This window comes from Mauremys mutica, chromosome 3, assembly GCF_020497125.1.
Source record: "Mauremys mutica isolate MM-2020 ecotype Southern chromosome 3, ASM2049712v1, whole genome shotgun sequence".
Taxonomy (NCBI): domain Eukaryota; kingdom Metazoa; phylum Chordata; order Testudines; family Geoemydidae; genus Mauremys; species Mauremys mutica.
The window spans coordinates 100,772,733-100,788,662 of NC_059074.1; the positions used below are offsets into that span (position 1 = coordinate 100,772,733).

The 15,930-nt window shown below is 41.1% G+C and overlaps 1 long non-coding RNA gene across 2 annotated transcripts; it reads right to left on the bottom strand.

The window, feature by feature from the left end:
• Positions 1–1,206: 1,206 nt before the first annotated feature.
• On the bottom strand, positions 1,207–15,187 carry LOC123366763. Of its 2 annotated transcripts, none has more exons than XR_006578175.1 (4): positions 14,997–15,187; positions 10,608–10,813; positions 2,553–2,669; positions 1,207–1,480 (listed from the first exon to the last, which is right to left on the bottom strand). It is a non-coding gene; the product is annotated as an uncharacterized LOC123366763 (long non-coding RNA). The 2 variants fall into 2 exon arrangements; XR_006578174.1 differs by having other exon boundaries at positions 2,563–2,669; positions 14,997–15,186.
• Between the last annotated feature and the right edge of the window lie 743 nt (positions 15,188–15,930).

Here is a 15,930-nt window from a genome sequence, read left to right on the forward strand (position 1 = left end):
ACCCCTGCCGCTTCAGCGTACACAGACCATTCTGAGACTTTACTTGTAAACACCTGTGGGTACTTTATTTACAAGGGCTCAGTCCCTCCACCAATACATACCCATAGATCCATGCCCTTGCACTCGTTTTCCTGCTTTCTATCCTTTTTTTCCCAGGGGAGAAGGTGCTGAGGTGTCGCTACTCAGAGCTCCCATTGACACTCAATTTCTCTCCCGTCTCCTCCTCCTCCTGCATTTTCTTCCTGTGCTCCTTTTAAACCAGATCATTATTTTCCTAACCCCAGTCTGACCTGATAATCAGGTACACCCTGACCAATTAGACATTCCCTAGGGGTTGTAATTAGTGCTAATAGTGATCAGAGTGCTGGCTTAAGCTCCATCTCCCAGCACTCTGTCACACACATACTATTTCCAGCCCTAATTCTGTTCCACTAATTGACCTTTACTTTGACCATAGATTTGGTCTAATTCTGATACTGTTTATTTAATAAATACTATGCTTTCCTGGCAATATTTCAAGGCAATATGCACAACAGTAAAAAATGTGCTGGATTTTTCATTTAACGCCTTGTATATGAGGGAACACAGACAAAGCTGAGCAAATCAAATCCTACTACATTACACTATATACTCTTTGGTGCATTACCTTTCCTATGGTTATATATTAATGAATGAACCCTGTCCCTATATGGACATTCATTAAATTATCTCTGGACATGCAGGGGTATGTCCATTAGTAACTCATTGAAGGACTGAGGTCCAGACTCTTAAATGGACATATATAGAACTACAGTCTCAAAAGTATATATTTTGGGGGCCTTTTGAAATGTACTAGCATTAAAAGGTTTGGTAAATCCTGGGATTGCAGAGTTTTAGAAGATAATTTTTGTCTAATAGATTGGAGAAGTTATTTAGTTCTATTCTGCTTATTTGTGTCTAGGCAGCACGTGGCTAACTATCAGGTTAAGTCCTCAAGCAAGGCAAAACCCAGTCATCTTGCCTTTATATGGTGAGTTTTGTGATAATCGGTGCTTGTCTGAAAGGCCTAACTCCTAGAGTCCTGTTATTACATGAGATCAGCTTTCGTTTTTAAAGTAAATGTATAGCAGAGAAAACCTTGAAAACAAACCCTAAACCACAAACATCAGAAGGCAAATAAAAAGAACACAAAACGTATTATTTTTCATGATTTTTTTGGACCTTAAGTACTCATTTTGGATGTTTGGGATTGGCCATATTGCAGAAGTTTCACAAGTAACTGCACAGATCACTGAACATTAGAGAGGGATTAGGCAATGATTATTTTTTCCTCTCTCTTCAGTTTGTTTGCTTTTTGCACTGGACAGGGCTCTGTGGACAGATGGTTTCATTTCCTCATCTCATTCATAGGCATGATCACATGACTAGCTCCTGCTCTAGCAGCTGTTATGCACTCTCTCCTTCAAGTGCCTTCCTTATCCCTTAAAATCTCTTCAGGGACCTGGGGATAAAACAAATTTGATAAATCCACTAAGCAGGTGACTACAAATCCCATCAGGCCCCTCCCCACTGCACATCCCCTTCCTTATGGCTAGGTAAAGGTCCTGAATCAGGAAATGGCTGGGCTTTGTTTGGAAGCCAACAGCTGCAGAGAAGCTGAAGCAGCAACCTCTTGGCAGCATGGAAAACTGAATGCAAAGAAGAATCCTCAGGAACTGTATGCAGAGCTGCATTTGGAACAGGCTTTGAACATCAGATGATACAGACTAGCCAGGTGCAGGTCTGGGTGGGACTTACAGGAGAGTGGCTTGGCAAGGAGCCAGTGCAGAGGGGCCCCAGTGAGAGACACTAACTCAGCCTTGCCTGGAACTCTGAAAGAACCTATTAGCTTGGAATAGAGACAGGACTGAAGAGGGCATCCCAGCCATTAGGCCTGAAGAGACCTCACTCTTGATTGGGATGCTCCAAGGACCCAACCTATGGCTCACTTTGAGCTGTAACTGTTGAAGCCTCTGTAGCTAGGATATCTGCAGACTTTCTCTTTCCTGCCAGCCCTAATACAATACCTTTTCAATTAGCCATGTTTCTGAGTAGTTATTGGGACCCACCAGGGCTAGTGCCTACATGGCACCTACAATGCTTGCCTCCACACCACAATACACCTGGAATGCTACTGGCACCCTAGGAGTCTGAGGTACTGAGCACCCCCTATAACTACACACAGAAGCAAAGGTGTCATAGAGCAAAATAGGGGACGATAGTAATATAAGGGAAGTCTGCTTCCTTCACTGGTGCCTGGAGCCGGCCCTGCAAGGTCGGCATAGCATGGGACTCAGTGATCCAGTTCAGGCAACTGATGCCCGCTGTCAAAACCAGACAGTTTGTTTGGGTGGCAAAGAGCAACAGGGGAGAGAAAAGGGGAAAAACATTATTAGAAAACATAGAAATAAATGGGGCTGGGGATCATCAGGAGAAGGAACACTTTACAAAACTGCTTTGATGTCACTGTGGTAAAATTGACTAAAAGTTTCATGCTGACAGTGTCCCTGTAACTGACACACTCTGGTACCTACAGTGGCTTACTCTGTGAAAAGCGCTCTTGACAAGCTTCTCCTTTCTGTATCAATGACGATGACTTCTGCAGTATTTTCATTGGTCTGTTTGTCATCAACAGTGTCTGCCTTCCTTTCCTGTGGAAATAAAAGATATGGGCAGGAGAAGAGACATATTTGGTAATATTTCTCTTCAGAACTTCCTCTTCATAAGGTTGCCTCAGCTGCAGAAAATTAAAGGGGGGAAAAAAATCTTGGAAATAGTTCCAGACAGACCTTAATGCCTGCAAATTTGTCTAAGTAAGCCAAGTCCAGAAAAGCAGAACATGAAGAAGGTTCATTATTTGACTGCTAGGGACGCTCAAATAACCAGACACTCCAGCATTTATGATGTTCACATTTCAGACGGCTCGTCTTTCACATCACACCCCCCTGGTTCTCGCATTCCCCTTAGTCCCCAATGCCTCTGCCACTTTTAAAAAGAAGAAAAATATTCTTTAAAGTACTTATAGGGAAACAGTCTGTTCACCCAGCACTTTGCTCAAATCAGGGACACTCATAGCTCCTTCGATTACTCCAATCAGGTAGTTTGTGTGATTGATATAGATCTCTCCCTCAAACAGTGTAAAACACTTGAGTTAATTGGCTGGGATTTCATCATTGATTGGCTGGGATTTCATCAAATTCAGGATATTAGGCAAAGGTCTCTGATTCATGGGTCCATCTGAACTGCACTCATGGAAGGGCCCGGGGATGCTGTATCTCTGATTTGGGGGCTGCTGGTAGCTAGTTCAGCATATTTTAGAGTAACATAAGGGCTGCTCTATCCTACACACATCTACAGTGGCCATAAAAGGGCTCCTTTGCCCCTATTCTTGCCGGCAAGTTAAAGAAGTATGGGCTGGATTAATGAACTATAAGGTGGATAGAAAGCTGGCAAGATCGTTGGGCTCAATGGGTCCTGATCAATGGCTCCATGTCTAGTTGGCAGCCAGTTTCAAGCGGAGTGGCCCAAGGGTCGGTCCTGGGGCCGGTTTTGTTCAATATCTTCATTAATGATCTGGAGGATGGCATGGACTGCACTCTCAGCAAGTTTGCAGATGACACTAAACTCGGAGGAGTGGTAGATACGCTGGAGGGTATGGATAGGCTACAGAGGGACCTAAACAAATTAGAGGATTAGGCCAAAAGAAACCTGATGAGGTTCAACAAGGACAAGTGCAGAGTCCTGCACTTAGGACAGAAGAATCCCATTCACAGTTACAGACTAGGGACCAAATGGCTAGGCAGCAGTTCTGCAGAAAAGGACCTAGGGGTTACAGTGGATGAGAAGCTGGATATGAGTCAACAGTGTGCCCTTATTGCCAAGAAGGCTAACGGCATTTTGGGCTGTATAAATAGGGGCATTTTCAGCAGATCGAGGGATGTGATCATTCCCCTTTATTCAACATTGATGAGGCCTCATCTGGAGTAGTGTGTCCAGTTTTGGGCCCCACGCTACAAGGAGGATGTGGGAAAATTGGAAAGTGTCCAGCGGGGGGCAACAAAAATGATTAGAGGGCTGGAGCACATGACTTATGAGGAGACGCTGAGGGAACTGGAATTGTTTAGTCTGCGGAAGAGAAGAATGAGGGGGGATTTGATAGCTGCTTTCAACTACTTGAAAGGGGGTTCCAAAGAGGATGGATCTAGACTGTTCTCAGTGGTAGCACATGACAGGACAAGGAGTAATGGTCTCAAGTTGCAGTGGGGGAGGTTTAGGTTGGATATTAGGAAAAACTTTTTCACTAGGAGGGTGGTGAAGCACTGGAATGGGTTACCTAGTGAGGTGGTGGAATCTCCTTCCTTAGAGGTTTTTAAGGTCAGGCTTGACAAAGCCCTGGCTGGGATGATTTAGTTGGGAATTGGTCCTGCTTTGAGCAGGAGGTTGGACTAGATGACCTCCTGAGGTCCCTTCCAAACCTGATATTCTATGATTCTATGATTCACCATATCTCAAAAGAAACATTAGAATTGGAAAACATACAGAGCAGGGCAAAGAAAAAAGCTTCCATATGAGGAGAGATTAAAAAGACTAGGACTTTTCAGCTTGGAAAAGAGACGGCAAAGAGGGGATATTATAGAAGTCTATAAAACAGTGACTGATGTGGAGAAAATGAATAAGGAAATGCTATTTACTTCTTCTCATAACACAAGAACCAGGGGTCACTCAATTAAATTAATAGGCAGCAGGTTTAAAACAAACTAAAGGAAGTATTTCTCCATACAACAGTCAATCTGTGGAACTCATTGCCAGGGGATGTTGTGAAGGCCAAAACTATTATGGGATTCAAAAAAGAATTTGATAAGTTCATCGAGGATAGCTTCATCAATGGCCATCAATTAAGATGTTCAGGGATGCATCCCCATGCTCTGGGTGTCCTTAGCCTCTGTTTGCAAGAAGCTGGGAGTGGACAACAGGGGATGGACCACTTGATGATTACCTTTTCTGTTCATTCCCTCTGAAGCCCCTGGCATTGGCCACTGTCATAAGACAGGATCCTGGCTTAGATGGACCATTGATCTGACCCATTGTGGCCATTCTTATGTTCAAAAAAAGCCTTTCAACACAAAAAGAGTTTAATTTGAAAAACTGTGACAAGGTCTAGTGGAAAATAGACTCGGTGAGGGCTGACATTCCTACAGGATCTGTTCCATTATACTCTGTAATATACTGGATTGTCCATTGTTGCTTTCATTGACCTCAGATAACAAGGAGGAGAGGTCAGAATGTTAAAAAAATTTGTCTTAACATTTTTATTTTTACAAGTTACTAGATTCTTGAAAACTTCCAGTGTGATGCAGTTTGTCAAATCCCTGCTTTTTGTCATGATTTATATAAAAAAAAAATTTTCCCCTCCAGAACCACTGCCATGTTCTGTACACATTTGAAAAAAATTCCAAAGTTAGAAAAACTTAATTAGACAGTCATGCACCCATTGGGGTTATTTTCTTCCCCATCATTTCTGATTACCATTATCTTCTTATCCACCTACCACAATTAGAGCACATTCTCTTTTGATTTCTGACTGGATGACTTATGGAACTAATCAGCATGAAATTCATATTCTAAAAGTGAACATGCAAGTTGAAATTTGCTTTCAGTGACTATTTTAGTGTTCAATTATAACATTCACTTCCCTTGAATCTCAGTGTAGCAAAGCTTGATTGACTGAATGTTCATCAAAAGCAAACAAAGCCGTGAATACAGTCAAACTGAAATGTGTTTTTGAAAGTGAATACATAATTGCAATATTTTTTCTAGTTTGCTCAAATCTTCTTTTGAAGTTCACCTATACCGAGTAGATACCTGATAATTAAGTCTACAATTTGGTCACAGAGGTCACGGAATCTGTGATTTCCACAGACCTCCATGACTTCAGCCTGCAGCAGAGTACCCCTGCTTCTCAGAGTGGTGGGGGTCCCCAACAACTCCCCAGCCCCAGCCCCCATGGGTTTGGGGGTCCCCCAAAGCTCCCCTGCCACCAGCACCAGCGGGGAAATCCTCCCGCAGTTTCCCAGTCCCTGTGGCCGGGGGGGGGGCTCCCCTGCAGCTCCCCAGCCTATGCGGGTGGGTGGGAGAGTGGAATCCCCCAACAGCTCGGATCCCCAGCAGCTTCCCAGCCTCCACCGGGAGTGGGGGAATCTCTGGGGATCTCCAGAGCTCCCCAGCTGCCATGGGAGGATCCCCCGCAGCTCTCCAGTCCCCACAGATGTGGGGGACACCCACAGCTCCCTAGCCACTTCAAGTGACAGGGGAACCCCTGAAGCTTCCCTGCCTGTGGGAGGGGGGGAATCCCGCAAAGTACCTCAGTCCTGGGACAGCAGGGGATTCCCCACAGCTCCTCAGCCACCACGGGAGGGGGGGTCCCTCCCAGATCTCAGCCACGGGACAGGGTGCTTGACCCTCCTCCCTCCCTGTTTTGTCATGGACATTTTTAGTAAAAAAAAGTCAAGGACAGGTCACGGCTTCTGTGAATTTTTGTTAATTGCCCATGATCTGTCCGTGACTTTTACTAAAAATGTCCATGACAAAATCGTAGCCTTACCGATAATCATCCAAAGGGGAGGTTATAACAAGATTAGAAAAATAAACAGCCTCCTTTGTATTTTACTACATTACATATGTCCAAATGTACAGCAGTAAATAATCGTAGATGTCTGTATATTAAAGGAAGAAGTACGGGGAATAAACAGGAAGAACTAGAAATACTAGTGGATATAACTTTTATAACAATTGGCATCACAGAGACTTGGTGGGATAATTCATATTACTGGAATATTGGAATAGAAAGGTACAGCTTGTTCAGGATGGACAGGTGGGGAAAAAAGAGATGAGTTATTACCCAATATACCAAAGATGTATATACTTGCGCACTAAGGTTGAGAAAGAAGTGGGAGGCAGACCCATTGAAAATCTTAGAGTGAGGATAAGAGGGGTGATGTCATGGTAGGGGTCTTCTATAGAAGATAACATGGATGAGACTTTAAAAAAAAAAGCTAACAAAATTATTCAAAGTATAGGACTTGGTTGTGAAGGAGGACTTCAACTACCCAGACATCTGTGGGGAAAATAATGCAGCAGGGCACAGATTACCAACATGTTCTTGGAAAGCATTGGAGACAACTGTTTATTACAGAAGATGGGGAAAGCTGCGAGCGGAGAGGCTGTTCTAGATTTGATCTGACAAGTAGGGAGGAACAATTTGAGAATTTGAAGGTGGAAGGCAGCTTGGGTGAAAGTGATCATGAAATGACAGAGTGATCTAAGAAATGCTAGAAGGGAAAACAACAGAATAAAAACAATGGACTTCCAGAATGCAGACTTTAGCAAACTCAGACAATTGGTAGGTAAGATTCTGTGGGAAGCAAGTCTAAGGAAAAGAAGAGTTCAGGAGAATTGGCAGTAGTTTTTAAAAGAGACATTATTAAGAGCACAAGAGTGAACTATCCCAGTGTGCAAGAGAGATAGGAAGTCTGGTAAGAGTCCACCCTGACTTAACCAGGAGATCTTCACCAGCCAGAAACTCACAAAAAAGTGGGAACTAGGTCAAATTACAAAGGATGAATATATACTTTTAAAAAAAAGCACTGCAAGCATGTAAAGACTATATTGGAAAGGCCAAGGCACTAAATGAGATTAAACTAAATGAGCACATAAAAGATATCAAGAAAACATGTTACAAATAAATTAGAACAAAGGATAGAGTAGACCTATTACTCAATGAGGAGGTAAAGAAAATAACAGAATATGTGGCAATGGCTGGTGTGTTAAATGACTTTTTTGATTCAGCTTTCACCAAAACTGAATATGTAAATGAGCTAGGATCTGAGACGTAAATAGGGAAAGAACAAACTATGAATTACTTAGACAAGTTAGAAGTCTTCAAGTTGGCAGAGCCTGATGAAATAAATCCTAGAAATACTTAAGGAACTGGCTAAAGAGAGCTTTGAGCGATTAGCGATTATTTTTGAGAATTCATGGAAGATAGGAGAGATCCAAGAGGACTGGAAAAGGGCAAATATAGTGTCTAACTATGAAAAGGGGAATAAGAAAAACACAGGGAATTATAGACCAGTCAACTTAAATTCAATACCCAGAAAGATAATGGCACAAATAATCAATTCGTAAGCACCTGGAAATAAGGTGATAAGTAACAGTCAACATGGATTTGTCAAGGACAAATCATGTCAAACCAAGCAATATCCTTCTTTGACAAGGTAATATGCCTTGTGGATGGGGGGAAACAGCAGACGTGATATATCTTGACTTTAGTACATCTTTTGATACTATATCGCATGACCTTCTCATAAGCAAATTAGGGAAATATAGCCTAGATGAACCTACTTAAAGGTCAGTGCAAAACCATACTCCCACTAGTTATCAATGGTTCACATTCAAGCTGGAAGGGCATATCAAGCGGGGTTCCACAGAGATTTGTCCTGCATCTAGTTCTCTTCAATATCTTCATCAATGATTTGGATAATGGCATAGAGAGTACACTTATAAAGTTTGTGGACAATACCAAACTGGTAAGGGTTGCAAGCACTTTGGAGGACAAGATTAGAATTCAACATGATCTTGACAAACTGGAGAAATGATATGAAATAAATAGAATGAAATTCAATAAGGACAAATGCAAAGTACTAGTCTTAGGAAGGAACACTCAGTTGCACAAATACAAAATGGGAAATGACTGCCTAAGAAGGAGTACTGCAGAAAAGGATTTGGGGATTATAATACATCACAAACTAAATATGAGTCAACAATGTAATATTGTTCCAAAAAAGCACATCCCAGAACATTGTTTATTAGTAGGAGTGCTATAAGCAAAAAATGAGAAGTTAATTCTTCCACTCTATTTAGCATTGAGAAGGCTTCAACTGAAGTACTGTGTCCAGTTCTGGGCAACATATTTTGTGAAAGATGTGGACAAACTGGAGAAAGTCCAGAAGAGAGCAGCAAAAATGATTATAGGTCTAGAAAACATGACCTTTGAGAAAAGACTGAAAAAACTGGGTTTCTTTAGTCTGGAGAAGAGAAGACTGAGGGGGAACATGATAACAATCTTCAAGTACATAAAAACTTGTTATAAAGAGGAGGGTGATAAATTTTTTTTAATCCACTGAGGACAGAATAAGAAGTAATGGGCTTAAATTTCAGCAAGGCATATTTAGGTTAGACTTTGGAATGATTTCCTAACTGTAAAGGTAATTAAGCAATGGACCAGATTACCTAGGGAGGCTGTGGAATCTCCGTCATCAGAGGTTTTAAAGAACAGGTTAGACACCTGTCAGGAATGCTATAGGTAATACTTGAGTCCTGCTTCAGTTCAGGGGACTTGACTAGATGACTTATTGAGGTTCCTTTCAGTCCTGCATTTCTATGATTCTGTGATTCTAACCAGCAAACTGTTTGGCTTCTATCTGATGACTCTGTTTATACTGCTTAAATAAGAGTTGTTTTTAACAGATTCATATATTTTAAGGTCAGAAGTGACCAATAGATCACCTATTCTGAACTTCTGCATAACACAGGCCATAGACTTGGATTCTTTTGCAAAGCTTTACATAATGACAGATTACCTCTGTCTGTAAATGTGAAGTTAAACAAAACTCAGCTCTTCTCCCTCCTCTTCCAGTAGGCTGATGAAGAAACTGCAGTCTAGAAATTGTTTTGTAAGGATACTGTTTATAGTATGAACAGAACAGACAGAAATATGAGAAGACCTCTGAAGCTGCCAAAAATCTCATTTTTTGCAAAAATAGCCCTTGGGTTTTGAGAAAGTACTGTAGGAAAAAATGTTGTTTAAATGAGAAGTTCTATCCCACCAAAAATAATTATTCCCTGACATCAAAAATATTTAGTGGAACTCCCTGCAGTCCTTATTGCTAGGGATAGTCCATGTGGCACACCCTCTTCTGTCTGGTTGTGCAAATTCTTTTCTTTGACTCAAGTTCAAGAGCTTGCAAGGCAGATGTAACTCCTAGGTTACTCTAGAATATTTACTGCTTTGTGATTAGGCCTAAATCCAGCCCTGTTACCCTTCCTAATTCACCCCTTCCATAAACATAAAATCCCTGGGCATACTGAGTCCTTTCTTAAGTGACTTGACCATGCAAGGTGCTGAGCACCTCTTGCAAGGCCCAAGTATCTTCAGTCTCATTTATTTCATCTTACCAGAGGTTGCTAGTACCTCACAGAGCGGAGTCTTACGTGGTATCTTCAAAAAGAGTATTTTGTTTTCAATAGCGAGCATCAATTGATGAGCATAAGGCTCAAAAATCCTTTACTTTAACGCTATCCTCAGAGATCCTGGGCCATATCCTCATCTGGTATAAATCAGCATAGCTACACTGACTTCAATAGATCTAGGACAGTTTACACTAGCTGAAGGTCTCTCTCAGTGAAAGAAAATAATAGCTACAATCCTCAGAAGCAGCTCTTCGTTTCAGATCCCTCTGCTATCAGAACCTCCTCATCCTTAATTCTTTTGGGAAATGGACTCTGCTTATTTCCCCCTTTATGATACTTACTGCTATTGTTTTGTTCTCATCTTTACGCCCATCTATTATGTGAGACAGAAGCTTGGTTGGCTGAAGATAATATATTTTTCCCCTCGAGCAGTAGTTTCTTGATGTACCATGGGATCTGTCTCCCGTTTATTATGTATGTTACTTTCCATTAGTGTAACAGAAAGCAACTGGTGTTGGTTGTTTCCAGAACCAGGGCTGCTCCCTTCCTTGATGAAGAGATAAAAAGAGGGGGAACAAATTAATACAATCATACACATATGTTTATGTAATTAAACATTATTTTATTTCCAGAATATTATTTCCTTGAAAAAGGAAGACAGTGTAATGATGTCCTGTAGTTCCTTTCTGTTTTGTTACCTCACTTATCCTCATTTTATACTGATGTTCTCTGTCTGTTTGTGGGCCAAATTCTTGCACATTTTGCACATTGAGTATTACCTTACTTGGTGATTAGCTCCTCGGAAATCAGTGGGACTGCTCAACATGAGTTGAGCAGAATCTGGCTATGTATAATAGACTGTAAGCTTCATGGGACAGAGGCCTTATATAATTTTATACGGGTACTCTAGCTATTAAGTATTGTACACATCTATGTAGGTATTTAATAATTAATAAAGAGTCATTTGTGACCTGGGTGATGTGTGACTGTGATCCTAGTGCATAGCTAAAGTGGTGTTTGTGTGCATGTGCAGGGTGGTAGCTAGAAGCTAAAATTTGTGAGATCTTCAGGTGTGTTGCAAGAGGTAGGGGTGTTCATAGGATAGTAAAAAACTATTGGAAGAGAAGGTCCCTCCAGTGACTGAACAGAGCCAATTATCTGGATATTTTTGGGGGGTGAGGCTACTTAAGTTTGGAAATCAAGGTAACTGAAGGAATTTCATGGATGAATATTATCTGATTAGGATAGTAGCAAGTTTCCAAAAACTAAGGTATGAATAATCAAAACTGTACTATATAAGGGATGTTGCTGTATGGGAATCTTAGACAAAAGCTGAAGTGCAATACATTAAAAAACAAACAAAAACAACATCAACAACAACAACAACACACTCATATCTTGCAAAGGAAGTTTTCCTTAGCAGCTTGACTGCTTCCTAGTGTTCAAGAGACATTCAAGTACACAGGACCTGTTGTGTTGTTGAATATACTGTACCGTCTTCATCCTAACTAGTGATTAGGATGATGAGAAAGTCAAAAAGTCCAGCTGTTTGGATGATCATATAAAGAGTGTGGTTGCTTAGTGAACTTATCCAAGACTGTTTGGTCTAGAACTTAGGCTTGCCAGTGCCCATCAATGGGCATAAAAATTTTACAGAATTGCTCATAACTCTTCATTGTATCAAAGCCACAAATACCCCCAAAAACAACTACTTGTATTTTGTGACTTAGGGTTTGGGGCTAAGCTAAAAAGTAAGAATATGAGAGGCACACAAAAATGGAAAAGTTAGGTGACCTCTATTTAACCTGAAAAATAAGTTGAGGTTTAGTTCTGGGTGAAGGGTCATGTCAGTTTTTCTTGTAATTGAACCAAACAGGTTTGCTCATCTGTTGCCCTAACATTTTGTTGAGTACACTATCATGTCAGCAGAGCAGCAGGTGCTGTGGAGGACTGGTAGTGAAAGCAATAGAAAAATCTAGGTCCCTAATCATCAAGTATTTGAAAACAAAAAATACTGCATATGACTGGGATACTGTTTCTTTTTAGAAGCATTTAGGCTATGACTTCACAGGGTACATTTATAGAGGGGTATGGGTCAAATTAAAGCACACAATCTCTAATAATGCAGTGTACACAGTATTTATCCAAATGGTCATCAATTTGAGAGCAGTGTGAGAGACGAGATTCAAAGGAATCATTGAGAAGGAAAGGTTATATTCCAAAAGGTAAGCATGGTGGAATCTGAATTTACCTGTAGTACATTTGTACCTATTGGAGCTAAGGTTTCCCAAGAGCTCATGTATACCAAATAGCCTGATCTTTCCAAGTCATTGTGCAATAGGTTAAACTGCTGAATGAATGATGGCTGCGCTATGCCCAAAGAATGCTTTGAAGGTGACAAATGTTCTTGTCCTTAACCCACTCAGGTCAATGCAATGGCAGCCAAGACTGTATGACACTGTTACTAACACTATTATTAAATTTATATGAGATATCTGTTTGAAAAGAATCAAGATAATCTCAAATTATGGGACCCCTGATAAAACAGCAGACAGCTTCAAAGCAAAACAAATACAAGAGATTTTCTAGTCTGGTATTTGTTTACCTGCATGAGGAAGGTCTGAAAGCCGTATGTATTTATTACACAATTTGGCAGCATTTTTGGACAAAACTTGGAATGCACTGAACTTTCTAACTTTTATCAGACAAAGACAACCTTTGTCTCTTCCCCACTTGCTCCCTCCTCTGACTCCTCACTCTCTAGAGAAGTACAGAGCTGTTCCAATTCTTTTTTCATTCAATTTTCTTCCTTCAGTTTCCTTTACCCCTTTGCACCTGTTTTCAAAATGCTAAGTGAAGTTATTCCTCACCCCTGGGAGAGACAGATGGACTCAGAGAGCCCTATTAATGGAATCTTCCTTAGTGTACTGGACTAGAAATAGCTCCCTCCAAACAAACTGTGTAGTTAAACACAGATGGCTTCTTCACAAGGGAACATGATGACTTCAGAAGATGGGCAGTACCGCACACACATTGGAAGAGTAAATCTCAGACTGTGAATCCTCCTGCAGGGTGACTGTAATTACATTGAAGACAGCCCTTCTGTGAAAGCAAACTTTGTTCAGCCATCAGCCTGGGGGATATGCTGTAACTCTCTGAATCATCTCAATTACAAAAGCTTCCATTAGGTGCGCCCAATAAAAGCCACATAGCTTGCTAACAGTGACTGGAAATTCCCTGCTAATTGTCAATTTGGCCACTCTCTAATGTGAAGGTCAACAATTTTTTGCCCCTGGATGTACTCATTTTAAGAGAAATCATTCAGGTCTTAATTCTCCACCTATAAAATATATAGAACAAAATGTTCTGGTTCATACACTATATTTATATTCTATTTCCCAATGTGAAATAACTCTCCTGTCACAAAATCTTTATTTCTTTTGTGTTTAACTGGAGAAAACAAATGGACCTAAACGCCCCTCTGGTGGAGGGGTAGCAGATACATCTGTAATTCCTGACTTCCTCATGTTCAGAACTGAGAGCTGACATTCATGTCTTGCAAAATTAAAAAAAAACAAACAAATCTAGCTGTGTTGTGAAAATTTGGAAATTTTCTGATTTTTCCATTAAAAATGAAAATTGAAAAAAAAGTTTATTTCCTCCCCTTTCCCTCTCCCTCCCCTCCTTTTTAAAAAGGGGCAAAGTGGAAAAAAGAATGAAGGGGAGGCAGTGGGGAAATAAATTAAAACCCAAAAAGATTTTTCCACAACAAAAATTAATTTCCAAGACTAGACCCTTTTGCTGAAAAAAAGGTTTGAATGAACAATGTGAATCGGCTGGGCTCTGCTCAGTCATTCCACACCTACTCAATATAAATAGGTTGCTGGACTGAGTGAGTGGATTGGGTTTGTGCAAAGGGGAGAAGAACAAGTTAATTTGAAATCAACTAAATCCCACAGTTTCTGGAGCACAAATAGTCTGAGGACTGAACAAAGATCAAGCAGTCTTTTCATTGATATCTGCTAGTAAAAGGAAGGAATTGGCTCTTTATTTCATTGCTGATATGATTTAAGAAATGGCAATTGACTGATCAGGAGTACCAGGAATATATGGTACTTTCAAGTACCATAGCTATGTAGCCTAAATGACCACACTGTACTATGTAGTGTAACCCACTGACCCTATCTTTTTGTCCATTGACTGCAGAGGCATTGATGGACCACTCTACCTTGAACGGTCCTTATGTACTAACTGCTTATGCTAAACAACCTGTTCCACCTTCCATTTAGCTGTGATGCTCTGAATACCTTTCTCATACCTGAAGAAGAGCTTTATGTGGCTCAAAAGCTTGTTCCTCTCACCAACAGAAGTTGGTCCAATAAAAGATAACCTATGTTACCTAGACACTCTGTTAATAGAGCTGTAACCCTTCCGCCAGGTGGAGTCACCAGCACCAACGGACGGGTTCAATATCAGAACAATACAAAACAGAATCCACTTGAGTCCCCACACAGTAACCTGGGAATTTACCACCACCCCAGGTGACTCTAAGAGACAATGTTTCCCTCTTACACACACTGTGTATAGTAAAGAAAACTTTTAATAAGAAGAGGGAAAAGAATCTGGCACTAATTTGGGAAAACACCATAAGTATGATTTGAAAGCATAGGACCATGAGCAAAGCATACCTCTGAGTACATTGGGCAGTTTCCTTTACCTCAGGTTCTTACCTTGCGGTGTGAAAGTCCAACAAACAAACCACTCCCCTCTTCCTTCCCTGCACCTCACTCACAGTTATTGTCCTTGGTCAGCAGAGATCCAGGGTTCAGAGGTGTGTTCAAATAAGTTCACCTCTCACCCCAAGGGTGGGGAAAGGCATCAAGCAATGCCTCACCTGTCGCCACCTCTGCAATTGACTCACCATTACCACTGTTTGTTGTGTATTTGGTTGTCATGGTTTTGTTGCTATGGCAACTGAGTTAGATTATTATGGGTTAGCTCAACCGGTTTCAACCGGCTGAGGTGCTCTCTGTATATATGTAAATAAAATGGAGGTTTTGGTTAGCTGCCTGCTCTCTGGCCTCAAGTGATTGCTTCCTACACCGGCTGCCCCAAGGATATAACACTGGCGACGAGGGTGAGACTCCGGTGCTGCTCCAGTAACAGAAGGAAGTAGAAGTTAAGGTAAAGAACAAACAAACAAAAAAGCTGCTTGTTTGCACTGACTGTGAAAGTGAAACTAAAAATCATGGCTACTCTGACCAGGCCCCTGGAGCCTTTTGATGAGAATACAGAGCAGTGGCATGTGTATACTGAGCGTTTTGAGCTTTTTGGTATTGCAAATGACATTACAGAAGCAAAGAAGGTGCCAATATTCTTAACTGTTGTAGGGGCTAAAACCTACTCTCTGCTACGCAGCTTACTACACCCTGTTAAGCCTGAGACTAAATCTTACAGTGACATTGTGGAAATCCTGGGGTCTCATTTCTCCCCAAAACCACTGGTAATTGCTGAAAGATATAGGTTCCACAAAAGAGACCAAAAGGAAGATGAAACAGTTGTACAATTTGTAGCCATTTTAAAAAAGCTAGCAGAACACTGTGAATTTAAAGAAATGTTACATGATGCCCTGCGTGACAGGTTAGTGTGTGGCCTGTACAGTGA